This window comes from Hemibagrus wyckioides, unplaced genomic scaffold (assembly GCF_019097595.1).
Source record: "Hemibagrus wyckioides isolate EC202008001 unplaced genomic scaffold, SWU_Hwy_1.0 Contig23, whole genome shotgun sequence".
Taxonomy (NCBI): Eukaryota; Metazoa; Chordata; class Actinopteri; order Siluriformes; family Bagridae; genus Hemibagrus; species Hemibagrus wyckioides.
Genome location: NW_026690784.1, coordinates 34,272 through 51,662, shown reverse-complemented (window position 1 = coordinate 51,662; position 17,391 = coordinate 34,272). Strand labels below are relative to the sequence as shown.

The 17,391-nt window shown below is 38.4% G+C and overlaps 1 non-coding gene across 1 annotated transcript; it reads left to right on the top strand.

Moving 5' to 3' along the window:
- The first annotated feature begins 10,620 nt into the window (after positions 1-10,620).
- trnaf-gaa (transfer RNA phenylalanine (anticodon GAA)) lies at positions 10,621-10,693 on the top strand. Its single transcript has one exon. It is a non-coding gene; the product is annotated as a tRNA-Phe (tRNA).
- Positions 10,694-17,391: the final 6,698 nt, after the last annotated feature.

Below are 17,391 nucleotides of genomic sequence, written 5' to 3'. Positions count from 1 at the left end.
GTTTGTGTATTTAAGTCACGTGCTTGATTCACAAGTAAGGGATGAATAATTATTTCAATTAATGGCTCTATAATTTATCGCTTGTTATAATACTACTTCAAAACAGATCAAATAAATAAATAAATAATACAATGCAGATATTATATTTCTCTGATCCACCAGTGTGTCTCCACATCCTTATTTGACAAGAAAAAAGGCCATTATATATTTACACCACACTGTCTGAGAGCCAAAGTCAAAACATTGCATGCAAAGGACTGGCTTACATGGAAATCTGGTGACCAGCTAGAAGGGAAGATGCTTCCCTTCTTCATAATCTTCATGAATGTGTCCTTTGAGTGGTACAAATCATGGACTGGCTGTGTTCATATTCTATTCAGTTCAATTCAATTCATTTTTTTTGTATAGCACTTTTAACAATGAACATTGTCTCAAAGCAGATTTATAGAACATAAGAAACAAAAAACATAGTGTAAAAAGTCCTAGATGTTAGACAAAATCATCCCTAGTGAGTAAGACTGTGGAGACATGTGGCAAGGAAAAACTCCCTTAGATGGTATGAGGAAGAAACCTTGGGAGGAACCAGAATCTAAAGGGAACCCATCCTCATTTGGGTGACACCGGAGAGTGTGATTATAAATTATTCTAATCACCGAAGAGTGTGATATGAACAATGTCCTTTCTGCAGTTATGTACAGTCTACAGTGTGATGTAGAATGTTAGTGTGTGTATTAATTAGGAGGTTGTTGTCGTCCTCAAAGTCCACATAGGGCTGGCAGCATTGCTTTGATATACCCAAATCCTCACGAAGCAGAATCCAGCTGAGGTTGGTCCATCTCTGGATGCCTCAGGATCCTCGCAGGGTTGGCCTCTGTCTACTGGAGCTGGCACAATCTCCAGATGCCTCGGGATGGGTAAAAAAAGGAACAGGTGGAAAGGAATTAGCATTCGTAATATTAGCAGGACTAGATGATAATGTGCATTTGATCAGATGTACTGGAGTACAAGGTTATTGGGTGTGTTATGTGTATGCCAGGCTAAAGAGATATGTCTTTAATCTACTTTTAAATTGGGAGAATGTGTCTGAGCCCCAAACACTGTCAGGAAGACTACTCCAAAATTTGGGAGCTGAATACGAAAACGCTCTACCTTCTTTTGTAGACTTTAATATTCTGGGAACTACCAGAAGTCCAGAGTTTTGTGATCTTGAAGAGCGTGGTGGATTGTAGCATGTCAGAAGACTGGTTAGATACGTGGGAGCTAAACCATTTAGAGCCTTGTATGTAAGTAGTGCTAGTTTGTAATCAATTCTAGACTTAACAGGTAGCCAGTGCAGGGATAATAATATTGGGGTTTTATGATCATATTTTCTTGATCTGGTAAGAACTCTGGCAGCTGCATTCTTCAAACTTGTTTATTGAAGATGCAGGACAACCACCTAGTAATGCATTACAATAGTCCAGTCTGGAGGTCATGAATGCATGAACTAGCTTTTCTGCATCAGATACAGACAAAATGTTCCTAAGCTTGACAATATTTCTAAGGTGGAAGGCTGTTTTAGTAATAGTGGAAATATGATTTTCAAAGGACAAGTTGCTGTCTAACTGTCTAATATTACACCCAGGTCTCTCACTGCTGAGCTAGCCATAACAGTACATCCTTCTAAATGCAAGCTAAATTCTAATGGAGGGTAATGTAACTTCAAACAGGCTTCTTCAAGGTGAGTTGTTTTATTATGGTTTGACATAATAGGCTTGCTTAGTCATATCCATGGTCTCTGCTATTTGTGTCCCTAAATTAGTGTTAGAGTGAATGAGTACAAAGGTTACTGTGAAGACAGAAGAGAGAGAGGAGAAATGTGAAAAGAACTCCACACAAATCTCATGCTTACTCTCCCCATCTGGGAAGCATCCGATCTTGAATGGGCAAAAACATGTATTGTGGAGCTGCATCTGTAATATGTATATAAAATGGGACATTGATATATTGTAGAAAGTATTCAAAACCGTTCGTTTCCTTGTTTTTTAATAGGTTACTCCCTTATTCTGAAATTAAATAAATTCTCCAAAAAACACCATAACAAAAAAGTATAGTTTTTCACATACTGTATGAGTGTAACTTATAAGTATATGTTTTGTAACTGTTTCACGTTTCTCTTCATTCCTCCTCCCAGTCCCTGCTATGTACAAACATCCCACTGTGTTATTAGGGGTTACAACCGGCCAGATGATGAGCAGTGCCTTGTTTCCTCCAGAGGTATGAATATCAGTACCTATAAATGTCATCTACACCTCTATTAGTTCATTAGTAGCTGCTGAGAATATGCTCCTTGTAAGGTTGTGACTGAAATGTTGTGCGGTCTGTGTCTTATTATTTTGCATGTTTATATTTGCAGCCTGGCTAGCTAAGCATTTAACTCACTGGTTCGTGTGAGTTTTCCTTCACATCAGGAGAATTGTATATAAAGACAAATAGGGTTATGACCAACTGATCCATTTTAATTTTTATAGACCTAAATGCAAAATGTTTACTATTTTTTTAAACTGGTTGCCTACAAGCTATATGGTTGATATGAGGTGTGAAATGATGTATTGTGTGAGTGACTTTCCTGTTCCCAGTATCTTAAACTCTGAAGGTGAATAAAGTGTTGTTGTTGCTTGTAGATTGAACTAAATGTAAAAGAAGACATGATAGAAGACTGGTGATAAACCAAGCTAAACATGTGGTGCTAAAAATATAGCTTAGGTACATGTGATTTCCACTGATCACACTTGAGATTTTTCTAAAACATCATTAACAGTCATAGCAAAAACACGTCATAGCTTGTAGACCTAAGAGGCAAGATTCTGCTGAGGCACAGATCTGAGTATTTTCATCATCTTTGAAGGTCCCTGTGACTTAAATACACAAACCTAAACAAAGCACAGGGGACACCTATTAGACATAATGACAGACTGGACACCAACAAAAAGGCAGTGGGGGTCTCTAGTGGCCAGAAAGCAGTCCACAACCCTGACAGGAAACCAGTAGATATCAGTTTATATTCATTTTTCATCATAAAATGGACATAATAAAGCGTCCAAAAGTCATGATGGACAAATCAATGTGTATAAATTACACCACAATATGGATTTTAATTAAAACGCTTAAGAGAAACATTATTACAGATTTTTGCATAACAGCTGGATAGACTTTTATTTGATAATTATGTGCAGTATTGACATTAAAATTTATACTTGATTTGGATTGGTCAGAAGGTGTTCAGCATGGTCCTGATAGCAGTTCAGGTTTCAAATCAAATCTCTCTTTTTTAAGAATGTCTTCTTTCTGATTATTGTTTCTCTAAAAACAGTTAAATCAAAGTATTTGGCAAACTCCAATCATTTAACCCTCCTGTTATCTTTGGGTCAATTTGACCCGCTGTAAAAAGTACTCAAAAATGAGGTATAATTTTATATAAATGAGATTTATAATACCAAATATTAAAAAAAAGTGCAAAATATATGTTAATGTGTTGGAAACAACCTTTATCTGAAAGTACTTCAAGAATTTGATCTAGATGGGATTTTTGTGGAAGATCCGAAAAGTTGGGAAATGAGTTTTTAACAAAGTTTTGGAACTGAAAATATCTAAAAACATGAATGGAAGGGGGAATTTTTGTGTTAGAAAAGCTAGGAAAAATATTATCAATGTAGATATCATTGACAACTGTAGAAATAATTGCTGGACAATGGAATTACTGTTAGGAAAACGTGAGATGGCAGTAAGAGGACCACACAGTAGTGCAGCTGGTCAGGATGGTGAGACAGGGGAGCAAGAACCCTCTTCAACACTGACTCAATCTGGGACCCAATCACAGAGTCCGAAATGACTCTGAAACCAGAACAGTGTAGATTGTATATTTGTCGCCCAGTTTCTGATTCTGGGCTGGTCATTTGTTCCAAATAAAAGATGAGATGTGTTGGTTTGAAGTCTTAAAGAAAGTTTTAGATATAAAAATTGGAACACACTGAAATAAATACAGAAATCTAGGCAAAATGTTCATCTTTACTGAGTTTAAACGACCAGCCAGAGAAATGGGGAGAGCTGACCAGCGAGCAAAATCATTCTGAGATTTTGTGAACTGTACCAGCTCTCCCAATTGTTCAGTATGAATGGCAATTGCTAAGGGTTCAATTACCAATGCAAAAAGCAAAGGTGAAAGCTGGGGGCAGTACGGTGGCCTAGTGGTTAGCACTGTTACCTCACAACAAGAAGATCCTGGATTCACATCCTGGGTTTAAACAGGCAGGGGTCATTCTGTGTGGAGTTTGCATGTTCTCCCTGTGCTTGTGTGGGTTTACTCTGGTTTCCTCCCTACTCTTGGTATTACGTCTGTGTTTTCTTTTGTTTAGGGAGATGTTTGTGTCTTCTGTCTAGGAAGAAGCCTAATCGGTTCCCCCAGTCTACTTGGTGCCACGCCCTGCCTGGTCAGCTGACTCCATGCAACCTATAAGAAGACTCCTTCATCACTTCCTGCCTTCAGCCTTGTGCTCACTTGCTTCACCCTTTTGCTCACTTGAAAGCCCTTTACCCCTTAACTGCTCAGCTGTGTAAATGTGAGTTGCTGTGGATAAAAGTATCTGATAAATCTTGTAAATGTAAATGCTACTGTTTGTTTGCAGTCAAATAAATCTGTAGATGCCCTAGTTAACACGATACGTATGTAGCAGTTCCAATCAGTACAATGAAGTACATCTTGCTTTCTGCTGGACAGGACCACACTCTAACCTCTGTCATGCGTGGCCTTAAAGGGTAATTAGTGTGAGGTTGGGGCTGTGGGATGGCCCAGTTGGCAGTAAGACTGTTTTGATGCTCCCTAGGAACGTGCACAGGTCCTGTTTGGACCTAAGAGGGCATTGATATATTCTGTATCTCGGCACGCTCTGTCTTGGGCTGACTGCGGCCCTTGGCTGAGGGTGTGTCACCATTTGTTCATGACCTCATCTTAATACCATGATATTCTTTGTTTTGTCCTAGAAGTTCTTTCTGTTCTGTTTGGACAACATGTGCTGAACACAGACACTCAGTGACAGTCTTCTGTATCTTAGATAGGCCTTGTCGTAGTAAACTCGCAAAATTGCCAGTGAACACGTCAACCACCACGTCTGATTCTGCTAACGTCTTTTGTTTACCTATAGATAATAATGAAGATTATACCTTTCTTCTGTATAAATACTCCCTGTTCATCTCATTAAATTTCGAAGAGTTCTGCTATTTAATCACTGTCTCTGCGTAGTTCTTTAGCATCTCTTCCCTGAATTTAGCGCGACTCAGGAATTTTCTCAGAGTGAACACAAAAATTCTAAAACTAGGTTTCCATGTTCTCCTTGTATTTTGTTAATCATGTTCTATTTGTCCCGTGTCTTGTGTTGGTTTCGTTTGATTCATGTTAATAAAGCAACGCTTTAATTGTTCAGCATGTGGGTCTGTTACACTGTGTGCAGGAGTTCACGACTACCACAGAGATCTGGGTTTGGTCCCCGCTTCCAGTGAAGTCTCCCGATTATTACACACAAACTTAGTTAAATGAATGTGATTTCTATTTCTATGCTCTGTTGCAATCATATGCACAGGCTGTGAACACACTGTGCATTGTACACTGTCTGTGCATATGACATGACATTCATCCTGTGAATCACATTTATACCTGTGCACTGTTATACATGATCACACTGTAACACACACTGCACTGTTATACATGATCACACTGTAACACACACTGCACTGTTATACATGATCACACTGTAACACACACTGCACTGTTATACATGATCACACTGTAACACACACTGCACTGTTATACATGATCACACTGTAACACACTGCACTGTTATACATGATCACACTGTAACACACTGCACTGTTATACATGATCACACTGTAACACACACTGCACTGTTATACATGATCACACTAACACACACTGCACTGTTATACATGATCACACTGTAACACACTGCACTGTTATACATGATCACACTAACACACACTGCACTGTTATACATGATCACACTGTAACACACACTGCACTGTTATACATGATCACACTGTAACACACACACTGCACTGTTATACATGATCACACTAACACACACTGCACTGTTATACATGATCACACTGTAACACACACTGCACTGTTATACATGATCACACTGTAACACACACTGCACTGTTATACATGATCACACTGTAACACACTGCACTGTTATACATGATCACACTGTAACACACACTGCACTGTTATACATGATCACACTGTAACACACACTGCACTGTTATACATGATCACACTAACACACACTGCACAGTTATACATGATCACACTGTAACACACACTGCACTGTTATACATGATCACACTGTAACACACACTGCACTGTTATACATGATCACACTGTAACACACACTGCACTGTTATACATGATCACACTGTAACACACACTGCACTGTTATACATGATCACACTGTAACACACTGCACTGTTATACATGATCACACTGTAACACACACTGCACTGTTATACATGATCACACTGTAACACACACTGCACTGTTATACATGATCACACTGTAACACACACTGCACTGTTATACATGATCACACTGTAACACACACTGCACTGTTATACATGATCACACTGTAACACACACTGCACTGTTATACATGATCACACTGTAACACACACTGCACTGTTATACATGATCACACTGTAACACACACTGCACTGTTATACATGATCACACTAACACACACTGCACAGTTATACATGATCACACTGTAACACACACTGCACTGTTATACATGATCACACTGTAACACACACTGCACTGTTATACATGATCACACTGTAACACACACTGCACTGTTATACATGATCACACTGTAATATACTGTGCCATGTCTACTGTGTATACTCTATAATAATGTATCATATGTCATTACCATACTGTTTATCCAAGTATATGTTTAGATTGCAATTTAGACTGTACAGGCTGATTACAGACTATATATAGAAGTATTTAAATTTGTACATTACATATTCTACTGCAATGTCTGGAGCTGTACTCAAGAATTTCACTCACTTCTACATGTGTGGATTGTGATGTGACAATAAAGTGATTTGATCTGATCTGAGTTAAAACTACAGACAGCTGTTTACAGACACCAAACTCCTGAAATATCACCTGTGTGCTGTTTATTTTGTGAGCATGTACTCCAATAATACAGCATAAATATTTTAGTTTGTAGTGTTTCAATTAGAACTCCATCACCATATCATACAAAAATATTAATAAACATAATTTATTTAGAGTAAGCGCTCTGTGTGCTGCCATTGTCCAGTATAAAGTCCACTATGATTAACTCATGTTAATAATAAGAATATGAACAATAAAATAATTACAACACAGGACAGCTGTTCTAACTGTTAGATAAGCTTTATTTCAACTCCACTGATCAAAATGTTTGCTTACAGTTGCCTTTTAGTCCTACTGCCAACACGATTTTTCCATTTTCAGACAGTTCACATTTATCTATGACAAGAAGCAAGATATGCCACAAATGATCTAAAAGCACACCATCAGACTGAGCTTTGTCCAGCAACTTCCATGTACATTAGTGTCTTAAAAATCAATTTTAGCCACAGCAGTATGTCAGAGCTTGAGATGCATTTCCTCAAAACACCTGGAATCAGTTATAAATGTTGCCTGCACAGACAAAACAAGGACATTTTAAGACACATTGAGGCCATTTCTGTCAAAAATGAACACACTTAAATTAATACACTAGCCTTCAAAATAAGGGATGTACAAAACAGAAAAGAAATATATAAAAGGTGGTCACTTTATAGCCTTGCTAAAGCCATAATATATATAGTGGGGTCCAAATGCCATTTTTTTTATTTAATACATTAATTTGTTTTACAGATTATATTATTTGACAACAACTTGAAGTCAAATCTTTGAAATTTATGCTTTCTGAGTTTCTAGCATTTAGCATGTTGCCTTTTTTGCTTTAAATGAGTGTGTGCATGTGAGCTGCATGGACACCACAAGTTTATGCAAAACCTTACAAGTCATTTTAGATCAAATGCATCAGTGTGTCACTTGAACACATGCTTCAGTAAAAAAGATCAGACATGAGGAAAATCTGACCTTTAAATAGACACCTAGAAAGAGTACAGAATCTTAAATTAACTACTGTTTACTTTCTATATTTTAAATAGGAAAAAATGCAGTTGAAGAAAAATCCCAGATTATTAATGTGGTCACAGAATTTGTTGTTTTACCCGAGTTGGTTTCTTCAAGTCTTTTGTTTTGCGGTGATTGAATGAATCTGACATTTGACAAATTCAGACTTTCAGCATGTGAAATGTTAATAAAAAAACCTGTGAGGGTGGACTAATGCAAATTTTGATAAATTTGCAAAATTAAGAGATGACTAGAGCACAAGCCTCCATTCAAGAATATTGAGGATTAATATTATTATAATTATTATATATATTATAAAATTGTCGTCTAGATACTTGTCATGAAAACCAGTCGGGAGTTTGTGAGAATGATGTCTAATGTCACGCGCTTTGATGCCTTTTTGTAACATTGCTAATGAATAAATGACATATTCTACGCGCCAATCGCGTTAGCTCTAGCAGCTAATGCTAATCGCTAATGCCAATAGCTAGCTTGGTCCTGCTGACTGAAACTTTCTGTTGGTGTTGACTTGTTAGTTCAATTATTATCTTGATGTGTGGTTTGCGGGCATTCCAGTTTCGGGGTGCAGCTAAATATATATATTTTTCTTTTATTACTTTTGGGTACTGATGGACGGACAAGCAGAGAGTCGAGCTGCTTCTTCTTCTTCTTGTTTAATGGCGAATAACTCCTTAGGATCATTATCGCCACCTACTGTACTGGATGTGAAGTAAGTTGACATAGGTGATGAGTCTGAAATTTGAGAAGGGGATATTTTGGTGGATGTTCCGTTTTCCTTCCAATCTATGGCGCACTCAGTTCACATGCTCATGCTAGCGCTGCGTGTTTAGCTCCTCTAACACTCACAATTAGCTCTTCATGCCCCAGATTAGGTAGAATACTCCCATCCACACATATTATCATCTAGATCCTAAACCTGAGTCATAAATATATACTGTATTTAATCAGTGCTCTGTATACCTGTTCACGTTGTCTTTCCCCACTTCACTCTCATGGTGGAAGTGAGACTCAGATGGTGTCTTCATGCTTCTGATTCACTGAAGACTCCTGGTTTATGTCATCTGTAGTGGGCAGGGCAGGGGTCCTTGATCTCCACGATTGAGAACCCTGTGCTAAAATCAGGATGTGAACAAAACATTTCCTCTAAGGTACATAGTCTCAAGGTCAGCTTGCAAACCTAAAAGCCATACAGATGTCAGTGAAGGTAGTCACAGTAAGCTCCCTGTTTTACAGTTGTTCATGTTAAACAGCATTTTCTCAGGTTCTCCCAATGCATGTCGCACTACTCTGTGGTTGTTGTTGTTTTGTTAAATCTGGTATTTACTTTATTTCATGTTGTGTAAATTCAGGACCAAGTGCATTTTGGAAGAACTGACTGTTCATGAGTGTGTGCATATAATAAAAAATCTCCTTCCTTTTATTCTTGTGCTGGGTGAAGTTGCATTTCAAAATGCATAATTACACAATTCATATTTTACCTGTAATGCATAGGAAATGCCTAGTTCCTGACCAGAAAATGGGAGTAAATGTAACTTTCAAATGTGACTAGTACATTTAGAAAAACAAAGTAGGGTCCACTCAAAGTTAAGTAATATGGAAGCTTTAAAAAAAATTAGTTTTAAGTTTCAATAAAAATACACTTTTAAAACTTTCAAAGTTAAGTAGATCAAACCCAAAACAATGACTAAGGAAATGCAGAAATTTAGAGCAAGAAGTATTTCTTACATATAGAAAATTAAGTAATAAATACAAAGACTAGTCTTACTTGAACTACATAATTATTTTTATTAGGTAGATCAGGCTGAATATTTTTATCAGAGCAGACTGGTTAAAAAATAATTTAAAAAATAATAGTAATAATAATATAGCCACCTTTAGAAAATGTGGATTCAAACACATTTCTTATTCTTCTTTAAGCAGAAGCGTTCCTTCCGCCCATGGCTACAGGGGTGGCAGTTGACCACGGGGCCTTAAGCCGAGACCATTCAAGGTCAGTGACCGGCCGCGAGCCAAGGCCGAGCTCCCTCCTTCCTTGGGAATGGTTAGATGTCTCCTGTAGAGCTGGTGAAGTGGAAGGCGTGTTAGTCGCACGGCAGACCATTTGTAGTGCCCGTGCCAGGCTTCCTCCTTGTCTGGCCGAATGACTCGGTCATCTTCTTACCACGCATGCGTAACCCCACCGGCGCCCTCGGGTAGCGTGGGATTTGAGTGGTGTAAGGCAACCATGCCTTCTGTCTATGCCCTTAAGGAAAAGGGTACCGCTTTCTACCGCTTTCAAAAGAAGTTTGCCTCTCCGGTCTGGACGTGGTGTGCAGTCGTGCCGACAAAAACCTGATCACTCACACGTACAGGAGAGCCCTGGCAGAGGTGCTGAAATAGCTCAGTTGGGAGAGTGTTAGACTGAAGATCTAAAGGTCCCTGGTTCGATCCCGGGTTTCGGCAGCTGGAGGTAGTGTAGTCCCCCAGCACAGTTCTGCAACTTATGCCTCAGACTTGAAAACGGCAAAACGTGGAAATAGCGCAGGATAAAGATGTGAAAGCCCCCTGGTCTGAGGCGAGAGCAAAAAACTAGTATGCTACAGAACTCTTAGGTTCTTGTTGAACACTTAGCCTGCACCCTTCAGTTTACGTGACCGCATGCCTCAATACCTGCCTACAAATCATTGGCAAGGTAGCCTCCTAGCCTGCATGCCATTAGAAAACCCCTGCTTTTGACAAGGCTCCTTGGAAGCGCTGCCACCCGATGAGGTGGCTGAGAGGTTAAGGCGATGGACTGCTAATCCGTTGTGCTCTGCACGCGTGGGGTCGAGTCCCACCCTTGTCGTGCGTGTGCTTCCCGTTTACCGCTGTGTGCCACACAGCAGCAACTGAATGCTCCCCCAGACAGTCGTGCAGCGTGAAAACAACAGTGATCCGACTACTTTGAAAATCGTGCAGTGTGAACTCGGCATAAGTGTTTCACAACCTTGGGCTGCATTCCCATGCTGGTTGGACACACATGCTGTAAGTTCATATGAACAAGCCACCTCAACAGGAGGTGGAGGATATGGACAGCCAATCCACATTTCAACTCTTCGGAGGTGTGGGTTCAAATCCCACTGCTGCCAGGGTGGCCTTTTGTTCTAAATATTCTCCTAGTGCATGTTCCCGCTCAGTGCTTAATTAGTAAATGAATAATTTCCGGAACAAAACCAGCAGTCTCTCGCCGCTGTGACAAAACGGTGGTAGCGCAATTATAAAGATTATAAAGATTCGTTGCTGAATGGTCTCATGTATTATCCTGTTCCATATCCATTCATGTTCCATAGCCAATCATGAATTTAAAAAAATAAAATAAATCTCTCCCTCTCTCTCTCTCTCTCTCTGTCTCTCTATTTATATATATATATATATATATTAAATGCAAAAGTTTAAATGCAGCTTGAAAGAGTAGTGTTTACGTTAGGTTAATATCTATGCATTGAAAATGTAGTCAGTGAATTTTTTTTGGGGATTAATTGCAGCTCAGCCTCTTTCCAGTCCAGGCCTATACAGTGTTTCTATATTAATATTAAAAGCCATTTTGAATTGGATTCATTATTGGGGTTTGGAACTTAACTGTTTAATGTTAACTGCTTACATGATGTCATGAGGTCATGTGACCAACTGGCATCATGTAGAATTCCGAATTCTGTTCTGAACATCACCTGATGACGTACATAGCAACCAACCTCAGACCACCTTTAGCTATCGACAGAGAAACAGTGACCCTTGTGTAGCAGCGATTTTACACCATTTAGCAGCATTTTACCACTTTTAACGGCCATTTTTATACAATGGCTGCACTGTTTGTGAAAGATCTTCACCCTGAAGTATCAGAGGTGATACTTTCTAATAGATTTAGACCTGCAGGACACGTCCAATCTGTCCACATTTGCAGGGACAGGAAGACCGGCTCTCTTCTCGGATACGCGTACATCAACTTTCGCTATCGAGATGACGGTAAAACAAACCTTTTCTTTTTTCTACACTGTTTCTTACCTGTTTTTGCAGCAGATTTAAGGCTACATGTGTAACTTCTGTAGTATTTTATAGTTTTACTATATGGATATGGTCATGTTTTAAATGGTACTAAAAAGATATGAAAAGATATTTGGATGAGTTATATATAGACTATAATAGACTTTAATTAAAAATGAATGGCTTATTTCTGTTCCTTCAGCTGAGAGAGCCATCGATATGTTCAATTTTGGTCCTGGAGAGACCCATGCGTGTCATGTGGTCTAACTGGGAACCCACCGCCAAGCCCATCAAGGGAGGGAACATATTCATCAGGAACCTTGATTGGTCCATTGACTGCACCTCCCTGTTTGACACTTTCTCTGTGTTCAGGAGGATCGTGTCATGCAAGGTTCGAGCTTTGAGCTGTTATATATGAATATATATATCTGAATAGCTGAATATCTGAGTTTCATGATTAGTGTGTTGTTGTGTGTTGACACGCTGCGTTTCTCCTGAAGGTTGTGGAATCAAAAGGTTATGGGTACTTTCAGTACGAGTCAGCGGAGGCGGCGGCGCTGGCCATCGAACGGCTGAACGGAAAACTCCTGAACGACCGGCAAGTGTAAGTCACGTGTAAATTAGTGTCTTTTTACCAGCCAGGGTTCAAATATCAGGATTTTTTACATTCCTTTTTAAACTAATTGCATTGAACTCTTTATATTGTCGAAACAGAGATATGTTTGGTCTTATGAGGGTATTTCAGTCAACATCTGGTGGTAATTCCGCTGCTGAGGACATAACTTTTAACAGCAGGGTTTAGATTCTAAGTGCAGCTTCTCTGTTGTGTTACAGCACCATCGAGTACTTCAGGTCTTGGGAGGAGCGCAAGGTGGAGGTGCGCAGGGCCGAGGAACCCAAGGTGGAGGTACACAGGGCCGAGGAGCCCAAGGTGGAGGCACGCAAGGCAGAGGAGCCCAAAGTGGAGGCACGCCCCAATTCCCGACACCAGGGCAATAGAAAATTTATCAAGAAGATTGGCCACACCATCCACAGAAAGTGCCTGCAGAGAGCACCGAGCATTGTGCAACACTGCACAATGTACCACCAAAACTGCTCCAACCAGTGCTGCCTCCCTGGTTTGAAAGGAGCACCCCGGCTGTTGAGACACCTTGTGCAAAGGACACTGTCCAAACCGCCGAGGCATCTGCTTCAGAGGACATTGTCAACACTGCTGCCTCACAGAATGTCCGTCCCGCCGAGTCCCCTGCCCCAGTAGACAATGTGGAAGCTGTTCAAACAGCTGGCCCAGAGGACTCTGAGGAAGCTGTGAAGACAGCTGCCTCAGAGGGAACTGTGGAAGCTGTGGAGACAGCTTCCTTGGTGGAAACTGTGGAAGTAGTGGAGACACCGGTCTCAGAGGGACATGTGGAAGCAGTGGAGACAACGGCCTCAGATGACAGGGTGGAAGCTACTGAGACAGCTGCCCCAGAGGAAACTCTGGAAGCCGTGGAGACAGCTGTCCGTAAGGACACAGCTGTTGACACAAGTGTCTCAGAAATCAGAGTTCCGGCTCCACTTCAGGTCCGAAACACAACAAAAAGCAAACACACAACAATAACAATATTCTGCATGCTAAATATTACATGTTAAAGATAGTGTATGATTATGTTTCTGATATTGATTTATATTTAAATGGATCATTACATCACATCACAGTGAACACAGGAAATAAAATGAATTTCTGACTTCTGTCCTCAAGAGGACTTTTAGAGATGGAAACAAGAAGAGAAAGAAGAAGAATAAGAGGAAGAATTTATAAACCCCATCATTCTTCTTCTTCTTCTTCTTCTTTTTATTATTACTATTATTGTTATTTTTTTATTCCTCTTCTTATTCTTATATTGTTATATTATTGTTATTATTATATTTTTAATTCTTATTCGTATTATTCTTATTCTTATTATTAATATTAAACCTTTATTATAATTCACTTCATTATTCACTGACATTATTGTAAATAATAATCACTTACACTGACATTATTGTAAATAATATTAGACCTGATTTTATTTTACCTCATTTGTATTTTCATTAAATTTTCAAAATCAACTTTGTGTATGTTTATTTATTTCCAAGAACATTTAAATCTACTACTATAATCATCTAATAAATCTTATAATCTAATAAAAATAAAATAACGGATAGACGGACAGATACTAGTGAGGATAGATGGATAGACAGACAGATACTCGTGTGAGTATAGATGGATGGATGGATAGACGGACGGACGGACTTTATTGATCCCATAAGGGAATTTTTGTGTTACAGCAGGCGGTTTCTTTATCAGCATTACTGTAGTCCCCCAATCAAACATATACGCAAAGCCGAAATAAAATGAATTAAGATCAATTTAGCAATAAAAGAAATATACAATGACTTTTAACGCATAATAAATATTTCAGAAATATACTAGAACACTATGTCAAAATACCATACTACACTATTCCATACTACACCCACTATTATACTGTATTAAAGTATACTATACTTCACTGCTACACTACAATACAATATAACACTAAACTATACTTAAATAATAATGATGAAAACTTTTTTAATCGTTTTTTTAAGCATTTTAATCTATCATTGCTGAACACTTTTGTCTCAGCAACATTTACTTCTACCAAAACCAGAGGGTTCATAGCAGATCTTGTTTATAAATATAAAATATGAATAAAATAAAATAAAATAGATACTGCACTATATTACGATATAATATTCTATGCTATACTTTACCACACTATACTACACTATACTATATAACACTATAGTACACTTCTATACCACATAGCACCATAGCATATCATATATATATATATATATAATGAGAGAGAGAGAGAGAGAGAGAGAGAGAGAGATAGATAGATAGATATAGCTTTGATGCCTTGGTCCACCTTGTCCATCAGTGTATCATGCTTGTGTGTTTTACTGTGTTCAGTCACTTTCTCTAACAGGACTTCATCCTTAACCTTTGGGTCTTGCAAGTATGACTTTGTGTCAGCTCATATAGTGTCACCCTGGAGACCAGGGACATGATTTGGAGCTCTGCAACATATTTTAGTCCGGACTCAGCTCTTTCTAAAGCAAAAAGGGTTTGCTGCATCAGGTCCATGGCTAGCACCAAAAACAGAATTGGTGCTTCCCTTGGCTCCTAAACAGCATGAGTGAGGGAGTGGTACAGCTCTTTGGTATCCTTCTCAATGTAATGAGTCCATTATATCTGTCTGAGGGTTAAACACATATGGTTCTGTAACTGCCTGATCATTTTTTACTTTTATTTTAATGAACTCATTATTTATTTTAATGTCAGGCTTGTATATTTTAAGGTTGCAACATTCACAACTACTAAAGTTAACAATTCAGTTCCTGCTGAAAGACTAGAAGACATGTTGCATTCAGGTATGCTTGTTAAATGGACCATCATCGTTCAGCTGGACGTTCTGCTGCCAAAAGTAAAGCTGTTGAAGCCAAGCACTATATTTAAGTTTGATTTGGGGATACATTTGCTGTGAGCAAATGCCCTTGAAAGTGAAGAAAATGTAATAGAAAACATTATTAGATTTTTTATAATTACAGCAACACTGTGGTACGGGGGTGGGATGGTTCCTCAAGACCTCAGACCTGCTGTAATGAAAATTGCAGAAAGTGAAAAAGTGTTTATCTGAGAGCTTTTGAGTTAATTTAGTATAAGATGTATAGAAAGGGAAAGGAAAGACTTATACCTTTTTACAGATACACAATTCATTTGGGAATTACTTTTCTTTTGCCTTTAGATGAGGTGAATTCTAAGGAATAAGATAGATAGATGGATAGATAGATGGATGGATAGATGGATAGATAGATGGATGGATGGATAGATAGATGGATAGATAGAGTTTTAGATGGAATTATTGGTTTGGTTATGGATGTGGTTTAAGAAATATGAGCAAATGGGTTGATTATTCCACCCACTCCGGATTCTGTTTTAATTTCAATGAGCAGTAACTGCTGGCTGGAGAATATCTATTACGTTAAACATGGATACTTACATGGATTACATGTCACAAACATTTCCTTTTCATGATCTGAGTAAGAGTTTCTTCCACATAATACAGAAGTGATTGTTGCCCCTGGTTTTATTTATTCAGGGTTTGGACTGCACTGTAAGATGAAGACTCCTCCTTAGCATGACATGCCAACTAATCAATCTGCACAGATTACAGAGTATTACACAGATTATAAAGTATTACACAAACTAAACAGTAGAGGTGTATCTAAAGGGCAGGCCAGGAAGTTGGGGTGTCAGGCAATGAGGGTGCGGCTGCAGTACCAATTAGATCTGTGAAAATCAATGTCAAACATTTTGAACACAAAATCACACAAACCTATAATTTAATTTAATTTAATTCACATTTCAATGTATTTTGTGTGATTAATGTAGCAGGTGATGAATTATACTTTGTAGTATATATTTTTCTGCTTTGGCAATGAGGGAGAGTGAGAGAGAGATAGAGCATTTAACTTACATGGCTGTGGAGAAGACAGGAAAGGATGGGAACAGAAAGAGACTTGTGTTTACCACTGAGTCAAAAATCATGATCAGTAGACTGACCCCTACTCTGGTCAGCATGATACCTCATGTAGAAGGGGTGGGGAACAGCTTGGCACTAAGCAGAGGGAGGGTTGAAGGCTTTATCCTATTATTTACATGACTATGATTACTTAAATAAATATTTATATTTGTTCCTATTAGAGCCTCATTCTGATTATTTTTAGTCATCAGTATATGTATAAAATTTTCCTTTAAACACAAACAGAATGTTTCACTCATATACAGATCATTTTTAAAGAATTTCACAACTTTTAAATGGTTTACTAAAACGTGGAAAAATAACAAATAACATTATAGCATATGTGTATATGACATTACGTATATAACAGAAAGACAGAAACACAATGGCAGAAAAGAAAGGATCTCCACATTGAAGTGATAAATCGAGATGAAGGTAATATCATAAAATGGTAAAGTATATAATCATTATACAAATAAGTTTATTCATAAACAATTCTATTTATCTATATATTATCTATAATAATAACTTATGGGAATAGGGGGAGAG